Genomic DNA, 15,817 nt, shown 5'->3' on the forward strand with positions numbered 1-15,817 from the left:
CAGCTTATTTTTTGCAGGACAGCTTGCAGTTTTGAATGGCACCATTTATTTTACCATATAATCTGCTGAAAAATGGGGGAAAAAATCCAAGCGAGAAGAAATGGTGAAAAAATGAAATTCCGCCTGGGGTTTTTTGTTTTATTTTTTGGGGGGGGGGGGTGGTTGTTTTTATGGCATTTGTATGATAAAAATAACTTGGCAATATGATTCTTTAAGTTAATAAGAATAAGGTGTTTTTTTAAAATGACTTTAGTGATTAAGAAATTTAGACCTTAGTAAAAAACAAAAATCCTTTTTATCGCCACTTGGTGCTCTTATTGATGCAATTTTGGGGTGTATACATTGCTTTGATCACGTTTTATTACATATTTTTAGAGCAGTCTTGTGTATATATATTTTTCTCTCTGAATCATGTACCATGAATTAATTTACAGATTTACAAGTACAGTAGCGATACCTTTAGACATCTTGGTCTGCATCTGGTCTGCATATACAGTCATGGCCAAAAGTATTGAGAATGACACCAAAATTATATTTTCACATGATCTGCTGGCCTCTGGTTTTTATTAGTGTTTGTCTGATGTTTATATCACATACAGAAATATAATTGCAATCATATTATGAGTACCAATAGGTTATATTGACAGTTAGAATGAGTTAATGCAGCAAGTCAATATTTGCAGTGTTGCCCCTTCTTCTTCAAGACCTCTGTAATTCTCCCTGGCATGCTCTCAATCAACTTTTGGACCAAATCCTGACTGATAGCAGTCCACTCTTGCATAATCAATGCTTGCATTTTGCCAGAATTTGTTGGTTTTTGTTTGTCCACCCGTCTCTTGATGATTGACCACAAGTTCTCAATGGGATTAAGATCTGGGGAGTTTCCAGGCCATGGACCCAAAATCTCTATGTTTTGTTCCATGAGCCATTTAGTTATCACCTTTGCTTTATGGCAAGGTGCTCCATCATGCTGGAAAAGGCATTGTTGTGCGCCAAACTGCTCTTGGACTTTTGGGAGAAGTTGCTCTTGGAGGACATTCTGGTACCATTCTTTATTCATGGCTGTGTTTTTAGGCAAGACTGTGAGTGAGCCGATTCCCTTGGCTGAGAAGCAACCCCACACATGAATGGTTTCAGGATGCTTTACAGTTGGCATGAGACAAGACTGGTGGTAGCGCTCACCTCTTCTTCTCCGAATAAGCTGTTTTCCAGATGTCCCAAACAATCGAAAAGGGGATTCATCAGAGAAAATGACTTTGCCCCAGTCCTCAGCAGTCCACTCCCTGTACCTTTTGCAGAATATTAGTTTGTCCCTGATGTTTTTTCTGGAGAGAAGTGGCTTCTTTGCTGCCCTCCTTGAAACCAGCCCTTGCTCAAAGAGTCTCCGCCTCACAGTGCGTGCAGAAGCACTCACACCAGCCTGCTGCCATTCCTGAGCAAGCTCGGCACTGCTGGTAGTCCGATCCCACAGCTGAAACAGTTTTAAGATACGGTCCTGGCGCTTGCTCGTCTTTCTTGGGCGCCCTGGAGCCTTTTTGACAACAATGGAAGCTCTCTCCTTGAAGTTCTTGATGACGCGATAGATTGTTGACTGAGGTGCAATCTTTGTAGCTGCGATACTCTTCCCTGTTCGGCCATTTTTGTGCAGTGCAATGATGGCTGCACATGTTTCTTTAGAGATAACCATGGTTAACTGAAGAGAAACAATGATACCAAGAACCAGCCTCCTTTTAAAGTGTCCAGTGATGTCATTCTTACTTAATCATGACTGATTGATCGCCAGCCCTGTCCTCATCAACACCCACACCTGTGTTAATGGATCAATCACTAAAACGATGTTAGAGGCTCCTTTTAAGGCAGGACTGCAATGATGTTGAAATGTGTTTTGGGGGTTAAAGTTCATTTTCTGGGCAAATATTGACTTTGCAAGTACAGTAATTGCTGTTAAGCTGATCACTCTTTGACATTCAGGAGTATATGCGAATTGCCATTACAAAAAATGAAGCAGTAAACTTTGGAAAAATTACTATTTGTCTCATTCTCAATACTTTTGGCCATGACTGTAGGGCAGAGACATCCTTGACGTGCATTTCACGGCTCCATTGAGGTTTTGTTAGAAGGCCTTCTTCAATATCAGTGCCTGTTCAATAAATTGTGTAAATCTTTTCCAGAAGAGTTCATCAAAACTTGTCATGTCTTCGGAGTGTATCCAACCACTACTAGAGCATTATGGGTATAGAGTTCCTTATTCTAACAATGTGGTTACTAACACTGCAGTGTTTGCTGGATGAACTTAATCTGTATCTTCACTTAACGCTAATGAGGCGGGACAAGTTTGGTAGGACATCTCTGCCCCCTGGACTTCTCCTGCCTCAGATATTCTGCTTTCGCCTCCTTGGGCATGATTGACAGCCTGCATAATAGTTATTCTAACTCTACAATGAAACGTGGACGAGGGACGGCCACAGGACGAGAGGTACAGCAGGAATCAGCAGACACACACAGTGATTAGATAATATAATATGAACATTTACTAACCAGTTTATAAAACAAAGGAAAGGATGGTAGGTAAACAGCGTATATATAACAAATACAATGACCACAGTTACTCTAAATAACACCTACTACACCAGTACAGTTAACAGAATTAACAGTTATATGCAAGAAAAGATACATGCGATTAACCCTTTCTATGCATATATCCATAAAACGACAGTGTAATGCCAATACTTTAGTAATTGCCTACTCGGAGCAGTTTTTTTTAAGAGTCTCTTACAGAAGAGGTGTTTTCTCTTAAATAACTAGACCTCCATAATTTATTTATATATACTGTAATGCAGCGGCTTGTGGCATTACGGTAATGGTCCAGGATGTGTTTTGGCTGACCATGTACCTCCCCCTCAGGTGACTGGTCACATGACTGTGACATAGCACAGGTTCTGTGCACACAGAATGTCTGATCACATGACTGTGACATCAGCACAGGTCCTGTGTGCCTTGGAAGATATATAAACCCTGGTAGTTTTGAGACAGGGTGTGTAATGCGTGAGGCCTGTTCCCGTGTGGGACACCACTAGAGTGTGAGGCCTAGTGAAGCCTGGTGAAGCCTGAAAGGCAGAGGCTGGATCCTTATGTGTAAGCGATCCTAGTAGCCTTGGAGGGCAAGAGTCCTGGAAGGCAGAGGCTGGATGTGAGGTGAGACCACATACCAGTAGCCTTTGAAGGAACGAGGGCTGGAGACCCCCATCTGGGAAGCCGTAAAGCCACAGTGGTGGCAGAACAAGTCTGAAGCAACAAAAACCTGGCAAAGGTGAAACACTGCTTGATGTGCACATTTCTATAAGTGACTTTGCTAGGGGGCTGTAACTGGAGCCAAGAGGGCCTGTCTGCCACTTGAAAGGCTCCTGGACATTATATGTAATATGTCGGCGAGCCACTGAGTTGGCCTCGGTTATAGCAGTTATGTTGTATAATAAACTGCTGGAGTGTGAAAACTGGAAAAACGTGGCTGGTGTGCTTTAATTGACCCGGTGCAGCGAGTATCCCCCAGTATGATGACTAGCGCTGCCTTACAATACGCATATATATTCAGTTGTAAATGGTACCGGTGAGTCCTGAGACTGAAGTGTTATTGCTGGGCTGATTCCCGAATAATCAGAAACGCTGACTGGAATCTCTTAGAGAATGCCGATCTCTCTCACGCAGGGCTCCTCTAAGTCCTTAGAAATAAGGCCTCAAGTGGCCTAGCCCAAGAAGCTGTGTCCTTGGTTGTCCTCCTCGGCTCATGTCAAGCCGAACAACACTTCCCAGAGTCATCAAAAAAAGATCAGAATACAAAGCAGGTTTCAGAAATTCATTTTAAGTAGAATATTTAAGGGCTAGTGCCCATTAGCATAGCAACTCTCTCAAACATGAGAAAAATGGAGGACATAGAGTTATAGCTAAAAAATATTATTTTATTAAGTATCATTAAAAATTATATTGCATACAAAATACACATAGCACACAATTATATCAAAGTGACACAGTGGAGAGAACCCAGTAGAAGAGCATGGAGAGACAACCACATGCACAGTCAATCATGCAATCATATACACATAGGGATAAATCAAAATAGACATAAAATTAATCTGTGACACCAAGTAAATCTGTGTATATATTAATGCAGTATTCAGAAAGGTGGCCAGACTAAAACCAAGCCAAGTCAGGAGTGAGGATCCAATGAAGTAGCCTAATATATCCTCACCCAGTATATCTATCCCCAATCAGGGGTATACACTGACAAGTTCAGAGAGAGGAATTAAGGCTACAACTAATCGTACATGGTCCCATTAGGTACACAGAAATATCCCCCAACAGTTTTGACCTATGTCAGCAAATGAATCAAAGATTTACCCATGATTGATGGCAGAGGTGAGTTTCCAACTCAGAACCCTCATGTCAAGCCGAACAACACGTCCCAGAGTCATCAAAAACAGATCAGAGTCGCACCGCTCTATCCAGACCTTTTTCCAATGATGCGTAGCTTCACTGTCCTTGAACTCCCCTAGCAACAGTCACCAACTGCTAAACCCCTGCTCTGCAACTCTGGCCTCTCCGCTGCCTTCTACTGGCCAGATTATATATTACATCACAAATCTTCACCAATACAGTAAACTGTGATTACACCTTACATACTATGCCATTGATTGTATGCAAACTGTCAAGCATGGCCAGGGAGCTGTGATTTTGAGATGCCCTCCTGTACTGGTCCTACCTCATTAGCATATGCGATGCTGCAAGAATAAAGGAACTGTTTGGCCCTAATCTACATGTCGGCATTAACTATATGTGACTGCAGATTTGTAGTTTAGGAGTGGACAACCCCTTTAACACTGGGTCAATAGTGGCCAATTTTGCGCATTTTTTAAAAATTATTAAATGTGTTTGTTTTTAAATATACAATATTTAAAAACTTTATATTTAGTGTGTCCAATATGTTAATTTTTATGATTTTTATCAAGAGTGCATATCTTTAGGCTGCTCCAATCACCCTGTGAGCAATGCCACTTTGGTTTAGAAATTAAAATAAAAATTATTATATTGGGTGCACTAAACAAAAAAGCCCATATCTATGGAACCATAAGGTGTGTAAAAAAAAGTAAACATGAATATTCAGGGTGAGCAGTGGGAATAATACATTCCTAAAAGCTGGCCACTTTTGACCTGATGACAGGTCCTCTAACACTAACACTGCAGCATTAGTTATTCACACCAATTCCAAACACTTTATTGAGACTAAAGAACTCTACACCCATACTACTTTAATAGTGGATGGGGACAGTCATGGAACCTGATAGGTTCCCTTTAAAACTGTTATTGTCACCATATGGGACAAAGCTCTACAGTGGTGTTCAAAATAAAAACAGTGTGTCCAAAAATATGAGTTAAGCACAAAATCTTTATACTAGTTTTTATTTCCATGCATTGGGAATATTGCACACCGCACTGTTTTCTAATTCAAAACGTGAAGAGAAATGTATATAATTTTTAACTACTTTACAGAAAATAACAAAAAATGAACATTGGGCTGTTCTAAAAAATAGCAGTGTCTGCATTTCTCTTTACAGACTCACAATATGCACTCTTTGTTTTATTTGAGAATTTAGCATTCCTGTGAATATAGGATTTAGTTGTATACCTACAATTTTTTTAGAACTGTTTCACATCTATGTTGCATAGAGTCAACCAACTTCTGGCACCTGTCAACTGTTATTCAAGCCCAGAATGATTTGACTACATCCCACATTTTTTGCCATTTGTTGGCTTTGCCTCAGAAACTGCATTTTTGATGTCACCCCACAAGTGTTCTATCGGATTAAGGTCCGGGGATTGGGCTGGCCTCTCCATCACCTCAATTTTGTTGGAATGGGATCAAGATTTTGCTTGTTTACTGGTGTGTTTAGGGTCATTGTCTTGTTGAAACACCCATTTCAAGGGCATATCCTCTTCAGCGTAAGGCAACATGACCTCTTCAAGTATTTTAATATATGCAAACTGGTCCATGATCCCTGGTATGTGATGAATAGGTCAGGCACCATAATAAGAGAAACATACCCATATCATGATGCTTGCACCACCATGGTTCAGTGTCTTCAGAGTGTACTGTGGCTGGAATGCAGAGTTTGAGGGTCGTCTGACAAACTGTCTGCGGCCCTTGGACCCAAAAAGAACAATTTTACTTTCATTAGTCCACAAAATGTTTCTCTATTTCTCTTTAGACCAATTGATGTGTTATTTTGCAAATTGTATCTGCTTCAGTACATGTCTTTTTTTTAACAGTGGGACTTTGCGGGGACTTCTTGCTAAGAGATTAGTGTCACACAGGCGTCTTCTAACTGTCACAGTACTCACAGGTAACTTGAGCCTGTCTATGATCATGCTGGAGGTGATCATTGGCTGATCCTTTGCCATTCTGGCTATTCTTCATTCCTTTTGAATGGTAGTCTTCCGTTTTCTTCCATGTCTCTCTGGTTTTGCATTGTATTTTAAAGCATTGGAGATCATTTTAGCTGAACAGCCTATCATTATCTTTACTTCTTTATAAGTTTTACCCTCTCTAATCAATCTCTTATCAAAGTACACTGTCCTTCTGAACAATGTCTCGAACGACCCATATTTCTCAGGCTTTCAAGGAGAAATGCATGTACAACATGTGCTGGCTTTACCCTTAAATAAGGGTCACCTGATTCACAGAATGAATGACCTCACTAATTGAACTCCAAACTGCTATTATTTTGAACACACTCCCTTTAAATTAATTATTCAAATACACAGACTCAAAAACATGCAGATCATGTATGCTGAGTCTGTTGGTTTTCTTAGAATCTACTGCACCAACTGGTAAATTGTTTGACATGTGGTAATATAATTTACTAGCTATTGAACCCGTTCTACGCCCGGGTGGTGAGCATTTTTATTGGTATATGGTTATGTGCTGCCCCCATCCTGTTATGTGCTGTCCCCATCCTGCGCCCCCATTCTGTTATGTGCTGTCCTCATGCTGGTATTTCTGCTGCCCCCATCCTGGTATTTGTGCTGCCCCCATCCTGGTATTTGTGCTGCCCCCATACTGGTATTTGTGGCCCCCCCATCCTGGTATTTGTGGCCCCCCATCCTGTTCCTCCATCCTATCCTGGTATTCATGGCACCCTCTCATATCAATCCTGGTATGTATGGCCCCCTCATTCCCATCCTGGTATGCAAGGTACCCCTCATCCCCATCCTGGTATGCATGGCACCCCTCATCCCCCAATCCTTGTATGCGTGCCTCCCCATCCCTCATCCTGGTATGTATGGTACCCCTCATTCCCAATTCTGGTATGCATGGCACCCCTCATCCCCAATCCTGGTATGAATGGCACCCCTCATCCCCCAATCCTGGTATGCATTGCACCCTCTCATATCAATCCTGGTGTGTATGGCCCCCTCATCCCCAATCCTGGTGTGTATGGCCCCCTCATCCCCAATTCTGGTATGCATTGTACCCATCATTCTCATCCTGGTATGAATGGCATCCTTCATCCCCCAATCCTGGTATGTATGGCACCCCTCATCCCCCAATCCTGGTATGTATGGCACGCCTCATCCCCCAATCCTGGTATGTATGGTACCCCTCATCCCTATCCTGGTATGCATGGTACCCCATCCCTCATCCTGGTATGTGTGGCACCCCTCATCCCCCAATCCTGGTATGTATGGTACCCCTCATCCCTATCCTGGTATATATGGTACCCCTCATCCCCAATCCTGGTACGCATGGCACCCCTCATCCCCAATCCTGGTATGCATGGCACCTCTCATCCCTATCCTGGTATGCATGGTACCCCATCCCTCATCCTGGTATGCATGGTACCCCCTCATCCCTAGCCTGGTATGCATGGTACCCCTCATCCCTATCATGCTGCACACACACACAAAAAAATAAACACTTATACTCACCTTTCTTCCCTGTGCTCCAGCACTGTGTCTCGTTCTTCCGGAGGCCGGGGGAGGAGTGTGGTGCCGGGGTACGCTGCAAATGTGTCTTCAGTAAAATGGCGCCGGATAGCGCGCTATGTGCATACGCCGATTCCGATGCCTCACTCCTGCCCCGGTCTCCGGCCAGAACAGAGGCGCCGCAGCAACGCTCCTCCCAGTCAGGTAAGTATGTAAGTATGGCGCCGGAGATCGCGGTATGCATTCAGTGTCTACGCATACCGCGATCTCCGGCGCCATACACTCCTCTTACCTGTAATGGCTCGATGCGTTCTTTTGTCTGGAGCCAGACTGCGCAGGTGTGTTGTTCTTGTCTGGTCTATAAAGGCTTCGGACAGAGGGACGTTTGTAGCGATTTGTATTTTGAAAACTACTGTATATTACCTTATACTAGTTTTGGCTTTGAATATTTATCAAGGCTTATAATTGGAGATGAGCGGATCAAACCGCAAAGGAAGGAGTTTGGGTCAAATTTCCTGAAATTAGTGGTTTCCTTCAAACATTTTGAGATTTGATTTGAAAATCTCACATGAATATGCGGGCTAAAGTCATTTTGTCATTTTGCGTTGCCGGTTTTGCCTCCCCATAATGTCCTGCAGCTATGACATCCTGTTGGATTACCATTCCTTGTACAGTGATAGACAATACCTGGGCCATCACACAGTTCCCAGTGGGGCACAGTTTGTACAGCAAAGTCATTTTACATCTCCAGAATCACTAAGTAAGTCTCTCTTTTCTGTAATGTGAAGCTCTTATGGTCAGCAAGACCATGTCTTTCTCTCTTCTGTAACGTGTAAGCTCTTATAGTTAGCAGGGTTCGCTCTCACTCTCCCATAGAGTGTAAGCTCTTATGGTCAGCGAGGTCCTCGCTCTCTTTTGTAATGTGCAAGCTCTTGTGGTCAGCGGTGTCTTCTCTCTCCCATGTAGAGTGTAAGCTCTCATGGTCAGCCGGGTCCTCTCTCTCTTTCTCTCTTCTGTATTTTATAAGCTGCTTTGGTCAGAATTCCTCTCTCTCTCCTGTAGAGCGCAAGCTTTTAAGATCAGTGGAGTCCTCTGTCTTTCTCTTCTGTAGTGTGTAAGCTCTTATGATTAGTGTAGTCCTTTCTCTTTTCTGTAGTGTGTAAGCTCTTATGCTCAGCAGGGTCCTCTCTCTCACCTGTGGGTTCAAAATATTCACTAAAACCCTAGAGGAATTGCTTAGAGTGAAGTTTGCAATATGAGGTCACTTGTGGGGGTTCTGCAGATAAGGGGCTCAGCTAAAGACGCCCACAATCTATACATACGGAACCTGCATTCTAAAAGCTAAGTAGCGCTCCTTCACATCTGGTGCACAAACAGTAGTGAACAACCACATATGGGGTATTGCCACGTTCGGTAAAACTTGCATAACAAATAGTCCTGTCTATTTTCTATTACCTCTTGTGTGAATTAAAACTTTCAGGCTAAGGTAAAATTTTAGCGGAAAAGCACAAAATTTTTCATTTTCACAGCCCAATCTTATAACATTATGTGATGCAGTTTGTAGGTTAAAAATGCTCACCACATCCCTAGATGAATTCATTATGGGGTTTAGTTTGCCAAATGGGATCACTTGTGAGTGTTTCTGCTTTTTTGACAAATCAAGGACTCTGCAAATGCAACACGGTGTCCAAATTTGTATTCCAAAAATTAAATAGCGCTCTTTGCGTTTTGAGTTTTACCATGTGCCCAAACATTAGTTTTGACCACGTACAGTACAGACCAAAAGTTTGGACACACCTTCTCATTTAAAGATTTTTCTGTATTTTCATGACTTTGAAAATTGTACATTCACACTGAAGGCATCAAAACTATGAATTAACACATGTGGAATTATATACTTAACAAAAAAGTGTGCAACAATTGAAAATATGTCTTATATTCTAGGTTCTTCAAAGTAGCCACCTTTTGCTTTGATGACTGCTTTGCACACTCTTGGCATTCTCTTGATGAGCTTCAAGAGGTAGTCACCGGAAATGGTCTTCCAACAATCTTGAAGGAGTTCTCAGAGATGCTTATTGGTGAAATCGATGGAAACAGTGCTGAAATTACATAGGAACATCATGGGGAAGCATCTCTGAATCCCAGGTCAATGCTGTGAACAATGTTGTAAGCGTATTATGGCACGTTTACGGACTGACAAAATATACAAAAACAAAGCTAAAATGGATTTTCCTTGGAAAAAATGTTAAGAAACATTCTTTCCAGGGTAATGACTTTTATATAAGGCAAAATAAATAACCAAAAACAAAAATTCTCCTCCATACCTTGGGTTATGTTCACGCATAGTGATTTTGATGCGTTTTTGCACTTTTGCATTGCTTTCAACTGTGAAACATTTTACTAACTTATCTGGCCATTTGGTGTGTGAGACATGATCAGACACATCCTGTTTCATTTATGAAAGAGGGACTCTGAAAGTCACAAACCTTTTTTTACAGGGCCATCAGGTGGCCCTTACTATTGTTAGAGGGCCATCAGTTGGCTATGCTTTGCATAGTCGTATATTGCTACTACAATATAACGTGGTCAAATTTTTTTTCCGTATATATTCTGCAAAGTTTGAAATTTGGATGTTCAGCAGGCGGCCCTCACAATTTATGGATGTCCAGCAGGCGGCCCTCACAACTTATCGAGTTCCAGCAAGCGGCCTCCACTATTTTTAGAGGGCCAGCAGGAGTCTTGGGGACAGATGAAACCAAGATAGTGCTTTTTGGTAACACACATCATTCAACTGTTTACTGTAAATGGAATGATGCTTACAAATAAAAGAACACAGTACTTCTAGTGAAATATGGTGGAGGTTCAAAGATATTTAGGGGTTGATTAGCTGACTCTGGCACAGAGTGCCTTCACTGTGTGCAAGGCATCATGAAATGTCAAGATTCCCAAAGGATTTTGCGTAGCATTGTAGTGCCCAGTGTCATAAAGCTGGGTTTGCATCCTAGGTCATGGGTCTTTCAGCAGGACAATGACCCAAAACATACTTCAAAAAGCTCCCAGAAATGGATGGAAACAAAGCACTGGAGAGTTTTGAATTGGTAATTCCAGCTCCAGTAGCGTCAAGTCTCCCACCACTAACTCATACATAACAAAGCTACAGAGAAACTGCGAATGGACACATTAAATCAGTAAATTTTGTTAACTATTATTCATTCCTGTCAAATTTGGAAAATTTGTGCCAACTTCAATGAATTTCTGTCAACTATGATAAATTTCTGTCAACCTTGATTACTTTCTGAGTACAAATCACCGTAAAAATTATGATTTGGTCAATGAGTGCATGGAAAACATCAATAAAGTTATGCACTGTGGAAGATATGTATGTGACCAGAATATGAACACTCATTTCCAGCTGATGATACCATCTAGTACCTGTCCCTATTTTAAAAATAGCTAACAGCGTTATCAATAGGGAGTAGAATTTTTTTTCAACACAGAGTATAATACATTAATCCCCGACTAGATGCCTTTAAGATGCTATCCCAACTGTTATAGCTCACGCACAAATGAATCTCAGTTAAGAGAGGTAGTATTGTACAATAAAAAATAGAATTTAACCAGTTCTGAATAAGTTTTTTTGGTACGTTGCAGCACCAAACTGTGAAGGAATGCAAGCAACCCTGCCTGCTTTCATGAATTTGTGAGTAAAGATCACCATTTAAAATTATGAATCGGTCAACGAGTGCATGGAGGGAATCAATCAAGTTATGGATTGTTCTAGGGATGTATTTGACCAGAATGAACACTCATTTCCAGTTGATGATATTATCTAGCACCTATCCCTATTTTAAAAGCAGCAAACAGCAGTATCAATAGAGAATAGAATAGTTTTTTATTTTGCAGCAGCACGCAGTATAAGGCAATAATCCCTGGCTGGATCCGTGTAATACACTATCCATACTGCGATACCTCACCCGTACACAAATTTCAGATAACAGAGGTAATATTGTACCATAAAAAATAGATTTTAACTGGATCCGAAGAGGTTTTTTTGATACGTGGCAGCACCAAACTGTGTTAGGGATGCAAGCAACCCTGCCTGCTTTGATGAATTTCTGAGTGTAGATTGTATTAAAAAACATGAATCTGTCAATGATTTTTTGAAAAAAGCAGTCTAGTTATTAGACAGTGTAAGAGATGTATGAAACCAGAATGAACACTCATTTACACCTGATGATAGCTGCATTTAGAATAGAGACAGGTGACAGGTAACAGAAGTATCAATAGGGAACAGATTTAGTTTGCTTGCAGCAGCAAGAGTGTAAGGCAATAATCCTCGTCTGGATGCATGTAATACGCTATCCATAGTGCGATAGCTCACCCATACACAAATTTCAGATAAGAGTTAATATTGTAGAATAAAGAATTGATTTGAACTGGACTTCCAATTATTAAGGAGTGTGTCTCCTAGATTGTTATTGCATATGCACCAAGTTCAAGGGCTGCCAAAAATTAAGACGCACTCCAATACCAATTAAAATAGACGAAATCCTGAAGCGTATACCTATGTCTGGGTGTGAAGGGGTGCATGTGAATAGACCCTCCAAAAAAAAACCACTGGATTTGACTTTATGTTCCGCTGCTATTATCCAGTGGTGTTGAGAAGTCTGGCCCAATCCAGCCCTTGTTCATTTTGATAAGGTTCAGCCTGTCAGCATTTTCAGTTGACAGTCGGATGCGCCTATCAATTATAATACCCCCCTGCGGCACTAAAAACCCTCTTTAACAAAACGCTGGCAGCAGGGCAGGCCAGGACCTCCAAGGTGCAGAGAGACAGTTCATGCCACAAGTCCAGCTTGGATACCCAATAGTTATAAGGCACAGAGAAATCACAAAGCACGCTGGTACAGTCAGCAAGGTACTCCTTTAGCATCTTCCAAAACGTTGTTCTCTTTCCAAAACTTCCACCTTGCGCATCAGGGCCTGGGCACTGGGACGGTCAGAAAAAACTGTCACAGACCTTTGACAGTGTTCCCCTGCCTCTGCTGCATCAGGTTTGTGTCTCCCTCGACAGTACTCCTTGGTTGTCCAAGGAACTGTGACCTCTGCTGCCAGCGTTGTCCGCTGGGAATTTTTTTAATAATTCTTCAACAAGGGCCTTCTGGTACTGCAACATTTTATTAGACCTATCTGCCACGGGAAGGAGAGATAGAAAGTTCTCCTTGTAGCATGGGTCTAGAAGTGTGACCAACCAGTAATTACTGTTGCCCAAAATGCATACAACGAGAGGGTCACAGTAAAGGCAGCGGAACATACACTCAGCTATGTGTGCCAGACTGTCAACAGTCAAGACTTCCCTGTCCCCACCAAGAGGACAACTGTACATGTTTTCCTCCTCATCCTCCTCCCAGTCCTCCTCCTTGTCTTCCCCCTCTTCAGACCATCCATGCTGAACAGACGGTATGAATGTGGTGTGGGTAGTATTGTCTGTAGCGCAGGAAGCGAGCTCCTTTTCCTCCTCCTTGTCCTGCTCCTCCTCATTATCACCCAATCCACGTTGGGATGAGATGAGGCTGGGCTGTGTAGCATCACCCTGTATAGTTCCTTGCTCCATCTCATCATGCTCCACCTGCAATGCCTCCTCTTTAATTGTGAGTAGTGAGTGTTTCAGTAGACAGAGAAGCGGGATGGTGACACTAATTATGGCGTCATTGCCGCTCACCATCTTGGTGGAGTCCTCAAAGTTTTAGAGAATGGCACAGATGTTAGACCTCCCTACCCACTCATCAGCTCTTATGTGTGGAATATGACCTTATAACCAGAATACCAACGGGCAAGTTGAAGCTGGTACTCAACAACTGCCCTCTGCTGTTCACAAATCCTTCCGAACATATGCAACATTGAGTTCTAACTCGTGGTGACTAAGTTGAGCACCTAGGCCAGGCATGGTACATGTGCGAGGTTGCCAAGCTTCAGAGCCGCCACCAGGTTCCGGCCATTATCACACACGGCCATGCCTGGCTGTAGGTTCAGCGGTGAGAGACACAGATCTGCCTGTTCTGTTACAGCTTTCAACAACTCTGCAGCGGTGTGTGCAGTTTGTCGCCTAAACAAGTAAGCTTCAGCAGAGCATGCTGCCGCTTGGCCGAGGCAGTGCTGCAGTGCTTCCAGCTTGCGACTGATGTGGTCATTTCGGAGATGGAGGCTGAAGAGGAGGAAAATGTAGAATGTGGGGGCAACCCAGATTGACCCAGGGCAGGCAATCCTCGGCGTCGGGAGGACGTTTTCCATAATATTTACCCGGTGTGCTGTCAGTGAAATGTACCATCCCTGGCCACGAGCACTTGTCCACGTGTCTGTGGTTAGATGACCTTCCCAGTAAGGGTGTTGTTGAGGGCACGGGTAATGTTCTGGGACACGTGCTTTTCTAAGGTGGGTACAGCACACCGGGAGAAATAGTGGCGGCTAGGGACCGAGTACCGAGGGACAGCCGCCGCCATGAGGTTGTGGAAAGCTTCCGTCTCCACGAGCCTAAAAGGCAACATTTCCAGTGAAAGCAGTCAAGAAATGTGGCAGTTTAATATTGTGGCCTATGGGTGGGTGGCTGCATATTTGAGCTTGCATTCAAAGGACTGGGGTGCAGACAACTGAACACTGCGCTGGGACAAGGATGTGGACGAGGTTGCTGACGGTGATGGTTGCAAGTGTGCTACGACAGGTGTAGGGTTTAAGGCATCTTCGCCTGTGTCATGGACAGGGAATTGGTGTGCATGTACAAAAGCGGAATAGGCAGTGGTGTCACCCGCAGACATCGTCTCTAGACCCTGGCGTTTGGCCCAACTAGTCGAGTGCTTTGCTGTCATGTGCCTGAGCATGCTGGTGATGGTTAGGCTGGTAGTTTTGCTGCCCCTGATGATGCTGGCATTGCAGATGTTGCAAATGGCCTTTTTGGGTTAACTGGACAGTCTTTAAAAAAGAGCCAGACTTGGAAAGACCTAACAGTTGGACTGGCAACTTCCCTCGTAATGGTGTTTTGGGGAACAGTTGCCCGCCTTGTGTCTGTGGCCACTCTACTGCTTCTTCCTGCCTGCTGTGGTGCTACAGTTCCCTCCCCCTCTTCGCTTCTATCTTCACTATGCATGTCACCTTGCCAGGTTCGGTCAGTGACTTCTTCGTCCACCACCACCTCTTCTTCCACGTTCGCACCCTGGGCCTCCTCCTGAATTGCTGGCAATTGTGTCTTATCATCATCATCTATCTCTTGCGACAGTAATTGCACTTTCCCACCGTCACCTTCGTGTGACCGTGGATGCTCAAACATTTGGGCATCACTACACGCAATCTCCTCTTGCCCCGCTTGAAGCAGACCGAGTGAGAGGCCAGAATCTATAAATGGAAATGTGTGCAGCTCTTCGGAGTGTCCAAGTGTGGGATCACTTGTCTCCGGGCACTCTGTATGGTAGGAAGAAGGAGGATCAGGGTGAGGAATATGTGGTCCAGACTCACAGCTACTTAGACTGGACCGTGTGGAAGACAGGATGGTGGTGGTGGCAAACTGACTGGAAGCATTATCTGCTATCCAACCAACAACCTTTTCACACTGCTCTGGCTTCAAGAGTAGTGTTCCGTGGACCCCTAGAAAGTGGGACAGGAAGCTAGGTTGACATGGGTGCTTGTGCTCACTCAGCATGCACAGTTTCATCTTGCCCATGGCCACAGCCTCTGTGTGCACTGTCAGCATCACGTCCAGTTCCCCATCCCTTACCACTCGCCTTGCCCATTTTAAATGGAGTATAATATTTTGCAGCTTGAAAAAAATGTCAGTTATTACCACAGTAAT

The sequence above is a fragment of the Phyllobates terribilis genome, unplaced genomic scaffold (assembly GCF_046119375.1).
Source record: "Phyllobates terribilis strain yellow unplaced genomic scaffold, ASM4611937v1 Scaffold_1__5_contigs__length_1240528914, whole genome shotgun sequence".
Lineage (NCBI taxonomy): Eukaryota > Metazoa > Chordata > Amphibia > Anura > Dendrobatidae > Phyllobates > Phyllobates terribilis.